This window comes from Lissotriton helveticus, chromosome 10 (assembly GCF_964261635.1).
Source record: "Lissotriton helveticus chromosome 10, aLisHel1.1, whole genome shotgun sequence".
NCBI lineage: Eukaryota > Metazoa > Chordata > Amphibia > Caudata > Salamandridae > Lissotriton > Lissotriton helveticus.
The window spans coordinates 1107266948-1107283976 of record NC_136071.1 but is presented as its reverse complement, the minus strand read 5'-3'; the positions used below and the strand labels follow the sequence as shown (position 1 = coordinate 1107283976).

General features: G+C 53.6%; 1 protein-coding gene across 2 annotated transcripts in view; it reads left to right on the top strand.

Annotated features, from left to right (window-relative positions):
* Nucleotides 1-17029, top strand: part of DNAJC13 (DnaJ heat shock protein family (Hsp40) member C13) — a 1517524-nt gene that overhangs the window by 296270 nt on the left and 1204225 nt on the right. The gene's annotated exons all lie outside the window — the stretch shown is intronic.

Here is a 17029-nt window from a genome sequence, read left to right as displayed (position 1 = left end):
AATAGGAAATACAGTTAGGGGTCCGGCTCGGGCCAGCACCGGCGGCCGCCGCGGACCAAGGGCCGGCGCGGGAGCGTGGGAGAAGCAACTCTGCCGGGGAAGGAGCAGGAAAGAAGGGATGGGCGACAGGGGCCAATCAGACAACAGGGAGGGAGTAAAGCAATCTCAGCACTATGAACCCAGAATTAATACCCCATCCCCCCGAGGGATACACATGAAAAGACAACAACGGAGAGGCTCATGAAACAGCAAAGGCTCCTGGTGAATAAGGTAAGGGGGATAGTCACTGACCAACTTCGGCGGCACAGGGCCGGAGGGGAACGCGGGAGAGGCAGCGTCGCAGGAGTGAGAGCGGTAGAGGAGATAGGCAACCAAGGGGGCCCAAATGTCGACAGGGCGGGACCAGGCGGGCATCAAATCCCAAAACTCAGATTAAAGCGTCTGACAGCGAGAGGCATCCTCCAGCCAACTCGCAACCTTAGGAGCGGGCCGCCGACCCCAACACATGGCCACTCTACGTCTGGCTAGCACCAAGAGCATCGCAATCAGACGGCGAGAGGCATCAGGGCAAAATTTAACAAAGCAGAGGAGACAAAGGAGAGGATCAGGGCACACTGCCGCGCCGGTGATGTCAGAGATAGTGGAGCAAACCGCCTGCCAGAACTCTTGATCCTTAAGACAGAGCCATGCCAAATTAGCAAAGTTCGCAGCGGGGGCGGCACAACGAATACAAGAGTCCTCGGGGATAAGCACGAGCCGGTGGAGATGCACGGGAGTGCGGTAAAACCTGTGCAAGAACATGAAATGAATCAAGCGGAGCCGATAATGAGAGCTTTTTAGTTTGACTACAGTGTTGGACCCGGTCTCGTGGCGTGGGCCTCCCTGACCCGTAGTGACCCCTCCTGACCCGTGCAACTCCCCACGACCCTGATTCACCCGACCATTCCCTCCATGACCCACATCCCCGACACTGGGCTTCCCCCGTCCTCTCCCTCCATTTCCCTGGTACCCGAGGCCGATGCCCACGTCTCTGCACCTAAGATGGCTGCCCCGGCCCCAGCCCGACCTCGGCCTTCGGCGCGCCATACCCGGCTGGGGGTGGGGGGTAGAGCTCTCCCCGTGAGCGAGAGAGGGAGCGAGAGAGGAAGGAGTAGCTCGATCACACCTCCCACCTCCCCTCAAGAGATGAGTTTCGATCACCCATCCGGCCTCCCTGAGGGCTGGCTCCAGGCCTGCTGAGTGTCTGGGATCCCTCCAGACCCAACTTGAAAGGATGAAAGAAGCCGCCAAGGCGGAACCCACAACAACCGGCTCCCAGGTGCTAAGACCTCCGCCTGCGAGGACTCCGGACATCAAAGGGGAGCAGTCCTATATCAAGGGTTGCTCTGGGACGATCAAGTCAGTTGTATCCTGGACCACGTGAGCCCTGCAGACCTCGTCGCGGCTCCTACCAAGCAGAGAAGGACTTCTACTCGAGAACCACTGGAGCCCTGCTGACTTCGTCGCGGCTCCTACCTGGCAGAGAAGGACTTCTGCCCGAAACCACCTGAGCCCTGCTGACGCTGTCGCGGCTCCCCTGCAACCGTAAGAACTCCTGAGCCCTGCTGATCTGATTGCGGCTCCCTAAGACCGTAAGTACTACTACATCCTTGCTCGAGCCCTGCTGATTCAATCGCGGCTCAGAGACTATCCTAGTCCGGCTGGACCCCCGATCTACCCGTATCCCCGGCTCGAGGATTGAGAGCTGTGCGCCGGATACGCCCCCACAGTGACTTTGAACCTTGAGACTGTCTCGCTACCCTGATCCCTACCGATACGTTCCGAGCCCTTGCTCTGTTGTACATACGACCCTGCGGATCATAAAGATCCCATTTTGCTTGAAGAGATAAAGAATACGTTCTCTTGTACCCTACTGTGTGGTGTCTCTTTGTCGAGTGGTGCTAGCTCAGCGCGCGCGATCCTAGATTCGAGATCCTCTGCCTGAGGGGTCTCCCGCCAGTGCTCGGCAGTGTTCCTAGGAGAGGTGGGTCACAGGGTGGTCAGGTGCACATTCTGGCCTCCCCCCTGGGATCGCCCCTTCTAACATTGGTGGCAAGCGACGGGATCCGAGCCCATAATCTAGAGATCGTACAGTGAGCGGCTGACGCAGTATCGAACAAAGATGACAGAAAAAAACACCAAGAGTTCCACTGAAGCCGACGCGAGTACCACGTTCCGTGCGGAACGGCTAGAAGAGTACACGCATAAAGAGTTGAAAGAGTTTTGCAAAGCATGAGGAATCGCTACCACAGGCCTGAATACAAAGTAAGACATGCAGAAGGCCCTACAAGCTTGGGTAGAGTCCGAGGAAAACCCTCCCCCATCAGGAGGAGAAGCAGAGCAGCCGACTGAACCCGACCTCAACCCAAGAGTGGGCAGCAGTGCTCCGGTACGGAGCAGCACACCAGATGGGGGCCTCTCCCCAGAAGAGCTCGCGGACAGAGAAAGAAACCGCAATCATGAACTTGAATTGGCCAAACTCAAAATTGAGGGTGAACTAAAATTGGCAGAAAAGAACCTAGCGGTAGAGCAGCTACGAGTACAAGGAGAGTTGGTAGAGAAGAAACTCCAACGGGAACATGAAGGCAAGAGACTCCAGCTGGAGCACGAGCGCGGCCTGAAGGAGATCGAACTAAAGGCCCGGAGCGAAGAAAACCGAACCCCGGGGAACCGAGAAGCCGTTCCCCTGGTAGAGCCAAAAGTCCACATCCCCAAGGATGTGGTAAAAGAGTACTACAAGAACGACTATATCCAGCAATGGTTCAAGGCATATGAAGTCGCCATGACCTCCCACCGAGTTCCACAGAAGGATTGGAGAGCTGGGTTGTGGGGCCAATTCCTGAGCGAGGGGAGAGACACCCTGCTCGACCTGCCATCCTCCGTGCAGACCTCCTACAGCCACATGAAAGAAGCCCTCCTCACGAGATACGGGCTCACCCCCGAGATGTATCGCAAGCGGTTCCGAGACTGCAAAAAGATCCCTGGCACCACGTGGGTGGAGTTCGTGAACTTTTACATTCGAGCCCTAGAAGGGTGGATCAAGGACAGCGAAGTTACCACTTTGAAGAACTTACAGATCTCATTGCATGGGAACACTTGTCATCGAACTGTTTTGTGGAACTACGCCAGCATCTGGTGGACAGCAAGCTCGCAGATCCGAGGAAGCTGGCCGTTGCGGCCGATCGCTGGGTGAACACCCGCATCCCCCGGGGCCCCGTAGGAGATTACCCCCGAAACAGTCCGGGACCTCCCCGCCAGAGGGGAGGGGGGAACCAAGGAAGACAGAGAGAGTCCCAGTCAGGTCCCCAGCGTAGCCCCCCCAGAAACCAACCCCAGACCTTTCCAGCACCCCCACCAGCTAATCCTGCTCCCCTAGGTAACCGTGGGCACCGGGTCACAATCACCGGTTTCCGTTGTCAGCAGCCAGGGCATTACGCCAGTGACCCCCAGTGTCCCATGACCCTGCGACCCTCCACGACAGCTCCCCCAGCCCGACAGATAGCCAACGTAGCCCTAGGGGAGGAGATGGAGGACACCGAATAGTGGGAACCTGCTGCCATGGCCCTAGTCGCCTTAGGAGACCGAGAGATGATCCCCGGAGCCCCCCTACCCGATAACACCAAGAAATACCGGCAACTGGTGACGGTGAATGGCCACCGAGTGGAGGCCCTTCGCGACACCGGGGCGAGTATCACAAGTGTCCTCAGTCATCTAGTCAGGGAGGACCAGATCATTCCGAACGTCCTGTGCCCAGTACTGTCCGCTGACAACATGGAGAGCTTGTGTCCAACATGGAGATCCAGAACACCTCAGCACGACTCATCCTGGACATCCCCCGCCGAAGCCACATCTCCGGACACCTGAGAGACCTGCACTGGCTCCCGGTCAACAAGAGAATCACCTTCCGGCTCCTCACCCACGCACACAAAGCCCTACACAACCAAGGACCAGGATACCTCAACAGCCGCCTCAACTTCTACGCTCCCACGCGCCAGCTTCGATCGACCAGCCACGCCCTCGCCGCCGTCCCCCGCATCCGAAGAGCCACCACAGGAGGAAGGTCCTTCTCCTACCTGGCCGCCAAGACTTGGAACTCCCTTCCGACCCACCTCCGCCTGACCCAGGACCACCTCGCCTTCAGGAAGCAGCTCAAGACCTGGCTATTCGAGCAGTAGCGGACCCCCCCCCCCCAGCGCCTTGAGACCCTCCGGGTGAGTAGTGCGCTATACAAATGCTCTGATTGATTGATTGATTGTGTAAGATGGCCCTAGTACCGTTCGAATGGGGGGGGAGTGATAGGCAAGTTACGAGTCGCTGTCCGAGCCTCCCAACCTGTAGACTGTCTCCTGGGTAACAACCTGGAAAGTTCCCCGTGGAGACAGGTTGAGCGCAAGACCCACCTGGGCATGATGGGCCTACCCGAATGGGTGTGCGCCACCACCCGATCCATGTCGGCCTGACTCTCCCCCCTCGGGGCGGTCGACGCCGAGCCTTCTAGCCACCTTCCTGTGAATGAAGGCAGGGACGACCGAGCCCAGCCTAGTGATCTCCCCCCAGGAGAGGAAACCGTCACCGACGACGAACTCCGGCATCCCGATCCCGCACAGATCCCTGAGCTAGGTGATCTGCCCGATTTGGCGCAGTGGCGCCACGAGGGGGGCCCCTCCCGAGAGGAGTTCTGCCGGGAGCAAGCCACTTGCCCATCCCTGGTCGGACCCCGGCAACCGGCCGCGGCCCAAGCTGCGGGCGACCAATCTGGAACCCATCTAGTATATTGGGAGAATGACCTCCTGTACAGTGAGCAGAAGTCTGCCGAGCTAGGGTCAGCCCGGGTGCTGGTGGTACCCCTACGCTTCCGAGACTTCCTCCTGGGCCTGGCCCACGATGCGCCCCTGGCGGGACACTTGGGCCAGGACAAGACCTATCACCGCCTAGTTACGCACTTCTATTGGCCCAAGATGCGAGCAAATGTAGAGGCCCACTGCAAGTCCTGTCCCACGTGCCAGGCTAGTGGGAAAAGTGGAGGAACGCGCAAGGCTCCCCTCCAACCCTTCCCCGTCATCAATACCCCCTTCGAGCGGGTCGGGATCGACATTGTGGGGCCCCTAGACCCCAGAACATCCCAAGGTCACAGGTTCATCCTAGTCCTGGTGGATCACGCCACCCGATACCCCGAGGCCATTCCCCTCCGCACCGTAACGGCCCCCGTGGTGGGCCGAGCGTTGATGGGGATCTTTTCCCGAGTAGGTTTTTCCCGCGAGATCGTGAGTGACCACGGAACTAACTTTATCTCCAAATACATGATGTCCCTGTGGCAACAATGTGGAGTGTCCTACAAGTTCACCACCCCGTATCATCCCCAAGGAAATGGCCTAGTTGAACGGTTTAACCGGACACTGAAGGGGATGATCATGGGCCTAGAAGAGCCCCTCTGGCGTAAGTGGGACGTCCTCCTCCCCTGCCTCTTGTTCGCCTACCGGGAAGTCCACCAGAAGTCCCTGGGGTTCAGCCCATTTGAGCTGCTGTACGGGCATCCCGTCCGGGGGCCCCTCAGCCTGGTCAAAGAGGGGTGGGAGACGCCCCCCCGAGAACCACCTCCAGATGTGTTCCGATACATCCTAGCCCTCCGAAATCAAACTCGGAAATTCCGAGCGCTGGCCGAAGCCAACCTCGAGGCAAGTCAGGAGGAGATGAAGCGCTGATATGACCAGAATGCCACTCTGGTCGAGTTTCAACCGGGCCAGCAAGTCTGGGTGATGTCCCCGGTGAAACCCTGCGCCCTCCAAGACAAATGGACCGGGCCCTTCAAGGTCGTGGAGAGGAAGAGCCAAGTGACCTACTTGGTGGATTTCCAGTCCCCTCGGAACCCCCTTCGGGTTCTCCACGTGAACCGCCACAAGCCTCACTTCGTGCGGACGGAGTTGAGCTTGCTCTTGGCCACCGACGACGGAGCGGAAGAGGAAACGGAGCCTTTTCCTGACCTTCTGTGTGCCAAAGAGAAGGATGGCTCCGTAGACGGAGTGAGCCTCTCTCCATCCCTCACTCCTCAGCAACGTGAAGACTGCCGCCAGCTCTTGGGGCAGTTCCCTGATTTGTTCTCTCTGGTCCCCAAGGTCACCAACTGGTGTTTCCACGACGTGGACACCGGAGACAGCCCGCCGGTACGACACCGAGCCTACCGAGTGCCTGACCGAGTCCGGACCTGCATCCAGGCCGAAGTCTCAAAAATGCTCACTCTAGGAGTGGTCGAGCCCTCCGACAGTCCCTGGGCCAGCCCAGTGGTACTGGTCCCAAAAGCCGCGGCCCCTGGGTCTGTCCCCGAACTTCGGTGGACTACCGGGGGCTCAACGCAGTCACCCGAGCAGACGCCCACCCCATTCCCCGCGCAGACGAGCTCATCGACCGCCTGGGGTCTGCTCGCTACCTGAGTACCTTCAACCTGACCTGCGGCTACTGGCAAATTGCGCTCACAGAGGGAGCCAAGGAGGGGTCCGCCTTCTCCACCCCGGACGGGCACTATCGCTTTCGAGTGATGCCGTTCGGGATGAAAAATGCCCCGGCCACCTTGCAGAGACTGGTGAACCGAGTCCTGGCCGGGCTGGAAGAGTTCAGTGCCGCATATCTGGATGATATTGCGGTGTTCAGTTCGCAATGGGACGAGCACCTCCGGCACCTCCGGAGGGTGTTGCTAGCCCTGCGCCAGGCCGGCTTGACAGTGAAAGCTAGCAAGTGCCAGATTGGGCAGGGGTCAGTGACCTACCTAGGCCATCAGGTTGGGAGCGGGCAGGTCGCCCCTCTCCAGCCGAAGATCGATTCCATCCTGGCCTGGGAGCCCCCCACCACACAAACCGAGGTCCGAGCCTTACTGGGCCTCACCGGCTACTACCGGAGGTTCATAAAGAGTTATGGCAGCATAGTGGGTCCCGTCACAGAATTGACGTCCCAAGAAGCTGCCCAAGCGTGTGCAGTGGACCCCCTCCTGTCAAGAGGCGTTCAACGCCTTAAAGACCGCCATGTGTACTGCCCCCGTGCTCCAAGCCCCGGACTATTCAAAGGAGTTTGTGGTCCATACCGACACCTCCGAGCATGGCATCGGGGCCGTACTGTCCCAGCTCAATGAGAAAGGCATAGATCAGCCCGTAACCTTCCTTAGCAGAAGGTTACTGCCCCGAGAACAGAGATGGAGCACCATCGAACGAGAAGCGTTCGCAGTAGTCTGGGCCCTCAAGAAACTCCGACCTTACCTGTTCGGAACCCACTTCCGAGTACAGACAGACAATCGACCCTTACGGTGGCTCATGCAGATGAGAGGAGAGAACCCCAAACTGCTGCGATGGTCGATCTCCCTCCAGGGGATGGACTTCACAGTAGAGCACCGCCCTGGTACCGACCACGCCAACGCTGACGGCCTCTCCAGGTTCTTCCGCCTCAGCGATGAGAACCCCCAAGAAGATGGGTAGTTCTCCTTGGCCTTCAGCTGGGGGGACGCGTGTTGGACCCGGCCTCGTGGCGTGGGCCTCCCTGACCCGTAGTGACCCCTCCTGACCCGTGCAACTCCCCATGACCCTGATTCACCCGACCATTCCCTCCATGACCTACATCCCCGACACTGGGCTTCCCCCGTCCTCTCCCTCCATTTCCCTGGTACCCGAGGCCGATGCCCATGTCCCTGCACCTAAGATGGCCGCCCCGGCCTCAGTCCGACCTCGGCGCGCCATACCTGGCTGGAGGGTAGAACGCTCCCCGTGAGCGAGAGAGGGAGGAGTAGCTCGAACACACCTCCCACCTCCCCTCAAGAGATGAGTTTCGATCACCCATCCGGCCTCCCTTAGGGCTGGCTCCAGGCCTGCTGAGTGTCTGGGATCCCTCCAGACCCAACTTGAAAGGATGAAAGAAGCCGCCAAGGTGGAACCCACAACAACCGGCTCCCAGGTGCTAAGACCTCCGCCTGCGAGGACACCGGACATCAAAGGGGAGCAGTCCTATATCAAGGGTTGCTCTGGGACGATCAAGTCAGTTGTATCCTGGACCACGTGAGCCCTGCTGACCTCGTCGCGGCTCCTACCGAGCAGAGAAGGACTTGTACTCGAGAACCACCTGAGCCCTGCTGACTTCGTCGAGGCTCCTACCTGGCAGAGAAGGACTTCTGCCCGAAACCATCTGAGCCCTGCTGACGCTGTCGCGGCTCCCTTGCAACCTAGAGAACTACCTGAGCCCTGCTGACCTCGTCGCGGCTCCTACCTGGCAGAGAAGGACTTCTGCCCGAAACCACCTGAGCCCTGCTGACGCTGTCGCGGCTCCCTTGCAACCTAGAGAACCACCTGAGCCCTGCTGACCTCGTTGCGGCTCCTACCTGGCAGAGAAGGACTTCTGCCCGAAACCACCTGAGCCCTGCTGACGCTGTCGCGGCTCCCCTGCAACCTTGAGAACTCCTGAGCCCTGCTGATCTGAATGCGGCTCCCTAAGACCGTAAGAACTACTACATCCTTGCTCGAGCCCTGCTGATTCGATCGCGGCTCAGAGACTATCCTGGTCCGGCTGGACCCCCGATCTACCCGTATCCCCCAGCTCGAGGATTGAGAGCTGTGCGCCGGATACGCCCCCACAGTGACTTTGAACCTTGAGACTGTCCCGCTACCCTGATCCCTACCCATACGTTCTGAGCCCTTGCTCTCTTGTACATACGACCCTGCGGATCATAAAGATCCCATTTTGCTTGAAGAGATAAAGAATACGTTCTCTTGAACCCTACGTGTGGTGTCTCTTTGTCAAGTGGTGCTAGCTCAGCGCGTGCGATCCTAGATTCGAGATCCTCTCCCTGAGGGGTCTCCCGCCAGTGCTCGGCAGTGTTCCTAGGAGAGGTGGGTCACAGCGTGGTCCGGTGCACATTCTGGTCTCCCCCCTGGGATCGCCCCTTCTAACATACAGCAATAAAGCGAGTCGGCCTCCGAGATATCAGTACCAAGGTGGCCACCCCACGCCTCACACGCCCGAGTCGAAGAGATGGGGGATGACAACAGGGCAAAAGCGTATAGTTTGGTGACCAACTTGTGTGGTGACGTGGAAGTACATACAAATCCAGGGCCGGGAAAGTAGGAGGGATTGTGGGAAGGTGTAGGGTGCAGTTTCTGGCAATTAGCTCGCAACTGATGGTATACGAGCGTGTCCTGCAACGATGGAGCCTCTGGAAGCGAGTAGATGGAATTCTCCGGATAGAGATCCGCTAAAGTCCTCAGGCCCTGCCGCACCGCATGACGAGACATGCTAGAAGACTGAAGGGACGTGAAGTCCAGGTGGTCCATAATTGGCATAGCATTGGTAGAGAGAAGAGAAAGAACAGAAAGCCGGTGCAAGGAGGACCATGCCCAGCGCAGCATCTAGACCGTATCGACCTTTGTCCGGGGGCGCACCGCAGGAGTGAACAGCGCAGTAGTCAGTGGCTAGGGTGAAGCAACGTCAGACTCCACCTTAAGGTGGGGCTGATAGGGGGTGGGGTGTAGCCAAAAATGCAAGAAGCAGGCCTGAGCGCATGGAGCGTAGAGCTGAAAGTCAGCAGGGCCGGACTGGGAACCAAAACCGGCCCTGGCAAAGTGCTCGGCCGGCCCCCCCTCCTCCCCCTGGGGGAGGGGGGGATGCCACGAGCTCTTTACCAGGGCCGCTTTTCCGCCGAATTTGTTACAGGGCCGATTTTGCAGCTATGCTGCAAAAACGTCCCTGTAACAAAAACGGCCCCCTTGGGACCAAAAACGGCCCCCACCCTTGCGGCCTACCGGGGGATTGCCCGGTGCCCGCAACGGCCAGTCCGGGCCTGAAAGTCAGGCGCACCCAAACCGCCAACAGACATGGGCAAGGTCACGATATCATAGGCTACCCTAGGTTGCCGCCCCGCCCACACCAGCGAGACGACCAGAGAACGCAGCCTGAGAAAGAAATGAGAAGTTAGGGGGATAGGTATGTTTGAGAAGAGGAAAAGGAATTTAGGGAGGACTACCATCTTGGCTATAGCGATGCGGCCGGCCAGTGACAACGGCAGGTGGCTCCACAAAGGGATCTTAGATTCGAGCCAGTCCACCGCGCGCCCAAAGTTCGACATCCAAAGTTCATCCAAGTCTCTACTCGGCCAAATGCCCAAGTAGCGCGTAGGACCGGATACCCACTCAAACGGGAAATCTGGTGCGAAGGGGAGGGTAGCATCCGTCAAGGGTAAAAGAACGGACTTACTCCAGTTTACCTGGATGCCTGAGAGCCAGCCAAATCGAATAACCTCCCGCACCAAGGGACTGAGATTTTCCTGGGGATGACTGACATAGAGAGTGATCTCGTCCGCATACATGGAAACTAGGAGGGAGCAGGACGAGAAGCCAATGCCTCTGTGAGTATGGTGCTGTCGTAACCTAGCGGCCAGGGGCTCCATCGCGATGGCAAAAAGCATGGGCGATAACGGGCACCCCTGACGGGTTCCACGAGTAATGTTGATGGGGTCAGACACCTGACCATTAATGCGAAGACGGGCGGTGGGGATGGTATAAAGGAGTTTAATATTAAACAAACAGTGGGCACTGAATCCCATACGCGGCAGGACATAAAAAAGGTAGGGCCACTCCAGCGTATGAAACGCCTTTGTGGCGTCAAGCAGTGCAGCCACGGCCGTAAGATTAGGATAAATTTGATGTAAGACGGAAATGATAGTGCGAAGATTGTGGGAGGTAGCCCTACCAGGAATAAACCCACATTGATCGGGGAGGGCAATGGTGGGCATTAGTAAAAGGAGACGAGAAGCAATCAATTTGGCAAAGATTTTATTATCGATATGTATAAGGGAAAGGGAGCGGTAGGAATCTCAGCGGTCGGCGGGCTTGTCAGGTTTAATGAGCAGGGTTATTAAAGCCTCACGAAGGGACGGCGGGAAGATGCCCGTGTCAAGACTCATTGTACATAGCCGTCAGGTGCGGTTCCAAGATGGTGGCGTACGATTTATAAACCGAGGCAGGTAGGCCATCGAGGCCCGGTGCCTTGTCGCTAGGTAGACTGCTGATGGCTGCCAAAATTTCCTCCCTAGAGAAAGGCTCGTTAAGGAATTTACGATGATGGTGCCAGACAAGGGCAATGGACTTGAAATGCTGATCAAACTCCTCTGGGGGCAGAGGGGGGCCGGCAGAGTAGAGCTGGAAGTAAAAGGCGAGGAAACTGGACTTAATTGCTTCCAGTGAGGTGGTCCGGTCCGGACTGCCATCACTGAGGGCTGTGATATAGGAAGCTGTGCGCGGAGGGTGCAGAAGGTTGGCAAGGGTGCGCCCCGGGCGATCCCCATCTCCAAAGCGGCCTCATCCGTAAAGTCTGAGTGTTATTGACGCAGTAGCGCCAACGTCTCGGGGTTGGTGCACGCCTCCTGGGCGGCATCCAAGTCCCGGATCTCCTCCTCCAGTTTAGCCAGGGTGGAGCAAATAGAGCGGAGAACGCCCACCTGTTTGGAAATACATTCTCCCTGGATGAAAGCCTTGAAACCCTCCCATAGGGTGGAAGCAGAATCGAGGGAACCCACGTTAAGATCAAAATAGTTAGTGATTGCGGTTTGGATTTCATCACAGAACACGGAGTCCCTAAGGGCATTGGGAGAGAGACGCCAGGTGAAGGCCCGACGCGGAGAACAAGGAGGCCAGAGAAGAAGCTGGACCGACGTCTGATCGGAAACGGTGCGAGCCATGTGTGTGACCTAAACGGTCCAGGACAAGAGTGTCTGTTGAGGAGTGTACCTTTTGTACATCATGTGTTACGTTCAAAGTAGAGAGACGTTTTTATATTTTTACTCGCCGATATGTAAAGTGTATGTGGATACATACCTCTGGACATCCTCAAGATGGAAGAACGATTTATATTTTTGCTGTGTAATATGGAATGTGCTTACATGTATCTATGGCCATTTGCAGCATAATAAGTTTTTGTTATCCAAGAGGTGCCCTGTCCCAGAGAGGAAAAATTGATATGCAAGACATATGGCAAAGAAGTTAGCTGGGTAAAAGTTTAAAGCCTTTTCCTCTAAGGACATGAAACTGAATTGAGCTCCTAGTGAATAAGGAGGACATTCCAAAGTTTAGGTTGAAGATAACACATGTTCCTGCCCTGACAGGTGTGGCGAACTAAAGGAATCTCAAGAAAAAAAGTAGTAGTTAAATATGGAATCCCTCTAGTGACAGCAAGGGACTCAATATGTGGAGCCTGTTAAAGGAATGGAAGCCAGTCGAGTTACAAGCTTGGCAGGGGGTTTTGATTGGCGTCTTTGCAGCAGTATTTTGAAACATTTAGTAATCTGGCCATTAGATAGTTATGGAGACCATGGTAAATTGAGGTAGCAATCGATAGTCAAGTCTTTAGACAACGATAGGTTGGTTGCACCACAAGCTTGCAACAGTTTTTTCTGGGAAGTAGGGCAAAATAATCGGGCTCAGTCTAAGATATTAATAGCTCAAAGCAAAGGTTTGTGCACAAGTTGATGGGAAAATAATCTATTTTTTTCCGATATGTAGTAAATAAATCACTATTAAGCTCCATCTTCTTGTTTCCATTCTGTTATTATTGTTTGCTTTGTATGTTTGTGTGTTCTCAAGGACCAACTCTAGATTGGGTCTTGTGTACACTCAAAAACTAAATCAAAACGTCCTCTTTTCCATGCCCCAAAGGGATTGTTAATATTTCTTTTCACCCCTACTAAAAGTATAGAAATGTTCCAAGGAAAAGAAAATTAGCTAAAATAATTGCAAAATTCACTCAATTGCCAAACCAAACAATGAAGCACTAGATTTCAACACTTACTTCTGGCCCAATTGGTACACCTCTTTGGGGGTGAAGACATAGATTCTAAAATAATAGACTTTAAGTTTCTGGCCTGAGTAATGAATAAGACTAACATTTGAAAGGATACTTTAGGTTTATTTTGGCACAATTAAACTTCCCACCTGCAAAAAAGTAAGCAAAATCAGCCCCTTTTGGCATCTGCTCTCTCATCTTTACCTTTGTAATTGAGCCATTGGTAGGTAGACAAGGAGAAAACGAAGACAACTAAAAATCACCTTGTTTGCCAAAGATCAGTGTACGTTCCACAACACTTGTGAAATTTTACGGATAGTCTTCGTGAGAAATGCAGCTTTCACAAGAATCCCAGTTTCAGTTGCAAATGTTTATCCCCCAAGCACCTTGGCATTTAATATTTCTTAAATATAATTTGGCCTTTATAGGCATTCTGTATTTTTACCTATTGATGGGTTAAGCTTGGATTCTCCTGGTAGAATTGTATGAGCTTTTTGCTGAGTTTCTCACCCAGAATCATATTGTACCCATGTCTTGCCATACTCCATCTCCGGCGAACTCCCCAGCAAACATAAATATGCTATTCGCCTTAGAAAGTGGGCTAAATAGTAAAAAAAAAAAAGGGAGTGTTAGCACACTTCTGGCAAGCAGCACACAATTTGCCCAGATGGACTGTGGTGAATGTGCTGTGTGTGATCTCTTACTTTAGGCTAAAGGTTTTGCAGTAGTTACCATGCTGTATATCCCTACACATGTGGTTCAGGATATTTTACCTTCTTCAGTAGAGGCTAGCACTCCTGTTTAAGGGTTCTGGAAATGCTGCTTAGTCTTCTATGGTTTCTATTTCATTCCCAGAGTGCAGGTGAATACCATTGAGTTTGCCAGCCCAATAACTCAACAGGAAGCCAATCAAAAATGTGTACAATGCATCTGGGTGAACTGTGTGATGGTATGCCACGTAGTGTGCTCCTTACCCTTATTGTATAGTTAGCTGAAAATATACAGAGAACGCCTAGCAATCTTAAGTACGCTCAGGGTAACTTCGTAGTCTGACTTTAAAAGATGCTGTGACATAGTTTGAGTTTAAAAATATTTCTAGAATGCGCGTACACCGAGCTGTTTCATGGCGCTTTTTGTAGTACTACAAACCCAAATGAACGAAAAGAACTAGAAGCCAGGAGCGGATTTAAGAGGGAAATGCCTGGGAGAAAAGAAGAGTTTTAAGAGCTTTACGAAAAAGGGAGTGTGATCCTGTCCCGCGTCCAACCCCGCCAGGACTACCCGCCCCTCACGACTCACCGGTATCCAGGGACCCCCACAGCAGTCCGCGCCGCCGAAACCCCGTAACACACCACCATGACAGAGCGGCAACAGTGACTCGAAGTATCCCGCCCCTCTCTTCCATGCAGGAACCAATCCCCGAACGCCGCCAACAGGAAGCACTTGAATGCGACCCCGGAAGTCCCGCCCCTACAACAGTGAAAAGCAACCCCAGCGCCCAGGACCCCGTCGGAGTATCGTGGCAGGATTCTAAGGCAGACGGAGAGGACGACGGAGCAGAGAGAGCGGAAGAAGACGTATGGTCGGAAGATTGGTGGAGTCCCTGAGGAGGTGGCTGAAGAGCGGCCGTAGTCCATCGGAGGGCTACGGCGGACCGCGTGAGTACCTAGTACCCCTTTCTGAACACCCTAGGTGCTCAGTGTACATAGTGTAAAGTCTCTCCTATTTAGGCACGGAGCACGGTAAAGAACCTCTCACTGTATATTTTGTACAGCACGCTCACTGCATTCGCCCTCTCCCCTCACTCACCCTTCGGACACCCTTCCTACTCCCTTCCTCCTCCTCCGCCCTCCTTCCTCCCCTTTTCCGCACTTATCTTCGTTTCTTGCTCCCACACGTATCCGGTGTTGGTGTCGGGTGGACTGCTGTCCCACAGTGCTGGTCTAACGGTCCCTTCTTTCTCTTATTGCCCTCCGAGGTACCTCCCCGACATCTGATCCGACCCGAAGACCAACAAGACGGGATCCGGGACAAAGAAAGAAGGACCGGACGAAGACCCTCCTCACGGAAGGACAAGACCCGACGCCCCGGGAGTCACACCACCTGTTGTTCTCTGACTTTCTTGTGTACTTTAATAAACCAGCATAGCCCACTATATACGGCCTCCTTGCCTGCTATTTCAGCCCGCGACAACCGCCCCTTCACAGGGAGTACTGGGGACAAGATCTCAAAGAAAGTGGGAGAGAGTTCCAGAAAGCAGGAGCCACTGTTGAAAACTTGGATCCTCCCCATTTTTTCCGTTTGAAACTGGGAACGGTGAGAAGCTGTTGGGTGGACGAGCGCAATTCTCTGGTCGGGGTGTAATCATGGATAGCAGAGCTAATAAAGGCTGGGGCAGAACCAGACCGGGCATTAAAAATTATGCAGCCTAGCTTGAAGAGGGCACGTTGCTGAACAGGGAGCCAGTGTAGAGATTTGAGAAGGGGCGTGACGTGGTGTGACTTAGGTAGGTTAAACACAAGACGGGCTGCCTGGTTCTGGACCAACTGGAGACGCCGCACGAGGTACGCCGGCATGCCACAATAAAGGGCATTGCCGTAGTCCAAGCGGGACGTCACCATAGCCAGAAGTATGAGTTTAAGGGCGGATGGGGTGAAAAACCGGGAGACTTTACGTATAGTCCGAAGGGAAAGAAAAGCTGAGGAAACAACCGCACTAACTTGGGAGTGAAGGGAAAGTTGGTCATTAAATTTAAAACCAAGGGTTTTAACCGAGGAAACAGGGATGGGTGGGGGACCTAAAGAAGGGGGCCAAAAGAGTGAAGACCAAGGACTGGAGCAACCACCCGTCAACACCAATTCCGTTTTATCGGGATTGAGTTTCAGGTGGTTGTGATTCATCCAGTCCTGATCCAGTAGTGAACCAAGAGTTGCTTAAACAATGGGATAGGGCATTCTTGAATGTTTCCCAAATATGCTTTGCTTTTCCAGGCAATGTAGAATTGTTTATGATAGCTGCTTGCCTTTCCAATGTTATTGTTTTGGAACTGAAACATAAATGAATGTACCACACCTCTTATACTGTTCATGCGCAGCCTGGAGTTCACTGCTGTGTTAATCAACCGCTAGATTTCCTAGTTGTGGGGTTGGTAAGTGTGATGATTCTCATTGGGTCTTCAATACGTAGCTGTTCTATAGAGTGATTTAGTTCACTGACAGTGTAAACAACTGAGATTGGGTTTCGGTAGGAGGAGACAGCTACAGGAGTTAGAAATGTGATCAAAGTTGAATCCGCTTTCCACCAGCCATTTTTTAAACATGTTGCTTTGCTCCTATATGAAAATATACGGCAGAATGTATCTGCTCACTGAAAGGATATGTGTATGGTCTGTTGAGCTACCAAAAGACTCTAGACCATTACAGAAGAAGTGTAGCAAAACAAATCATCTGCTTCCAGAATATGGAAAATTCGCACAAATTGTCACCTCTGGTATTTGATGCCTGGAAGATTGTGGAACATTTACCAAAGTTCATTTTCAACCTGGTGGATGAGGTGTATAGTCTCTTGGTGTCTGTGCTGAATGTTTTATGGAACCTTAATAAAGTACAGACTTTCAAGAAAATGGTTTCATCTAGAGTTAGTGCTATATCAGTGTCCAACTCCCCTCGTGCGATCCCCTTTTCGCTTTATCATTTAGCTTTCTCATATTTATTGTGACTGTTTACATGCAATTATTGATTTAAAAGAAGTAATAGAAACAGTTAAATATACAATCAGTTAAACCTTGAGAAAAAGGGTGTAATTCTAATGTGTTACTTTTCTTCTGTAATAAGTATTAGAAGTTTCATTAATATTCCTTAAGAAATTCTAATTTGAATTAAAACTGTTTTCTAAAACATAAGAAATGTTTTGCGTAGAATTTATATGTAGAATCCACTGTTTGTAAGTGAACAGTTTTTTTTTAACAACTCTTTTTATTGACAAATCGCATAGAAGATACAGCTCTCCGTACCCCAGAGGAACTGTGGCAAATACAGTACAGCATAATCAGCGATTCAGTTTACAGTAGTATATAATAAGAAAAGAAGCCCCCAGTCCCTTACCCCAACTATCCTGACCCACCCCCTCCCTTACCCATCCCCTGCACGGCGTCTCTCTCGTTCTGCAGCTAGTGTACATACATGAC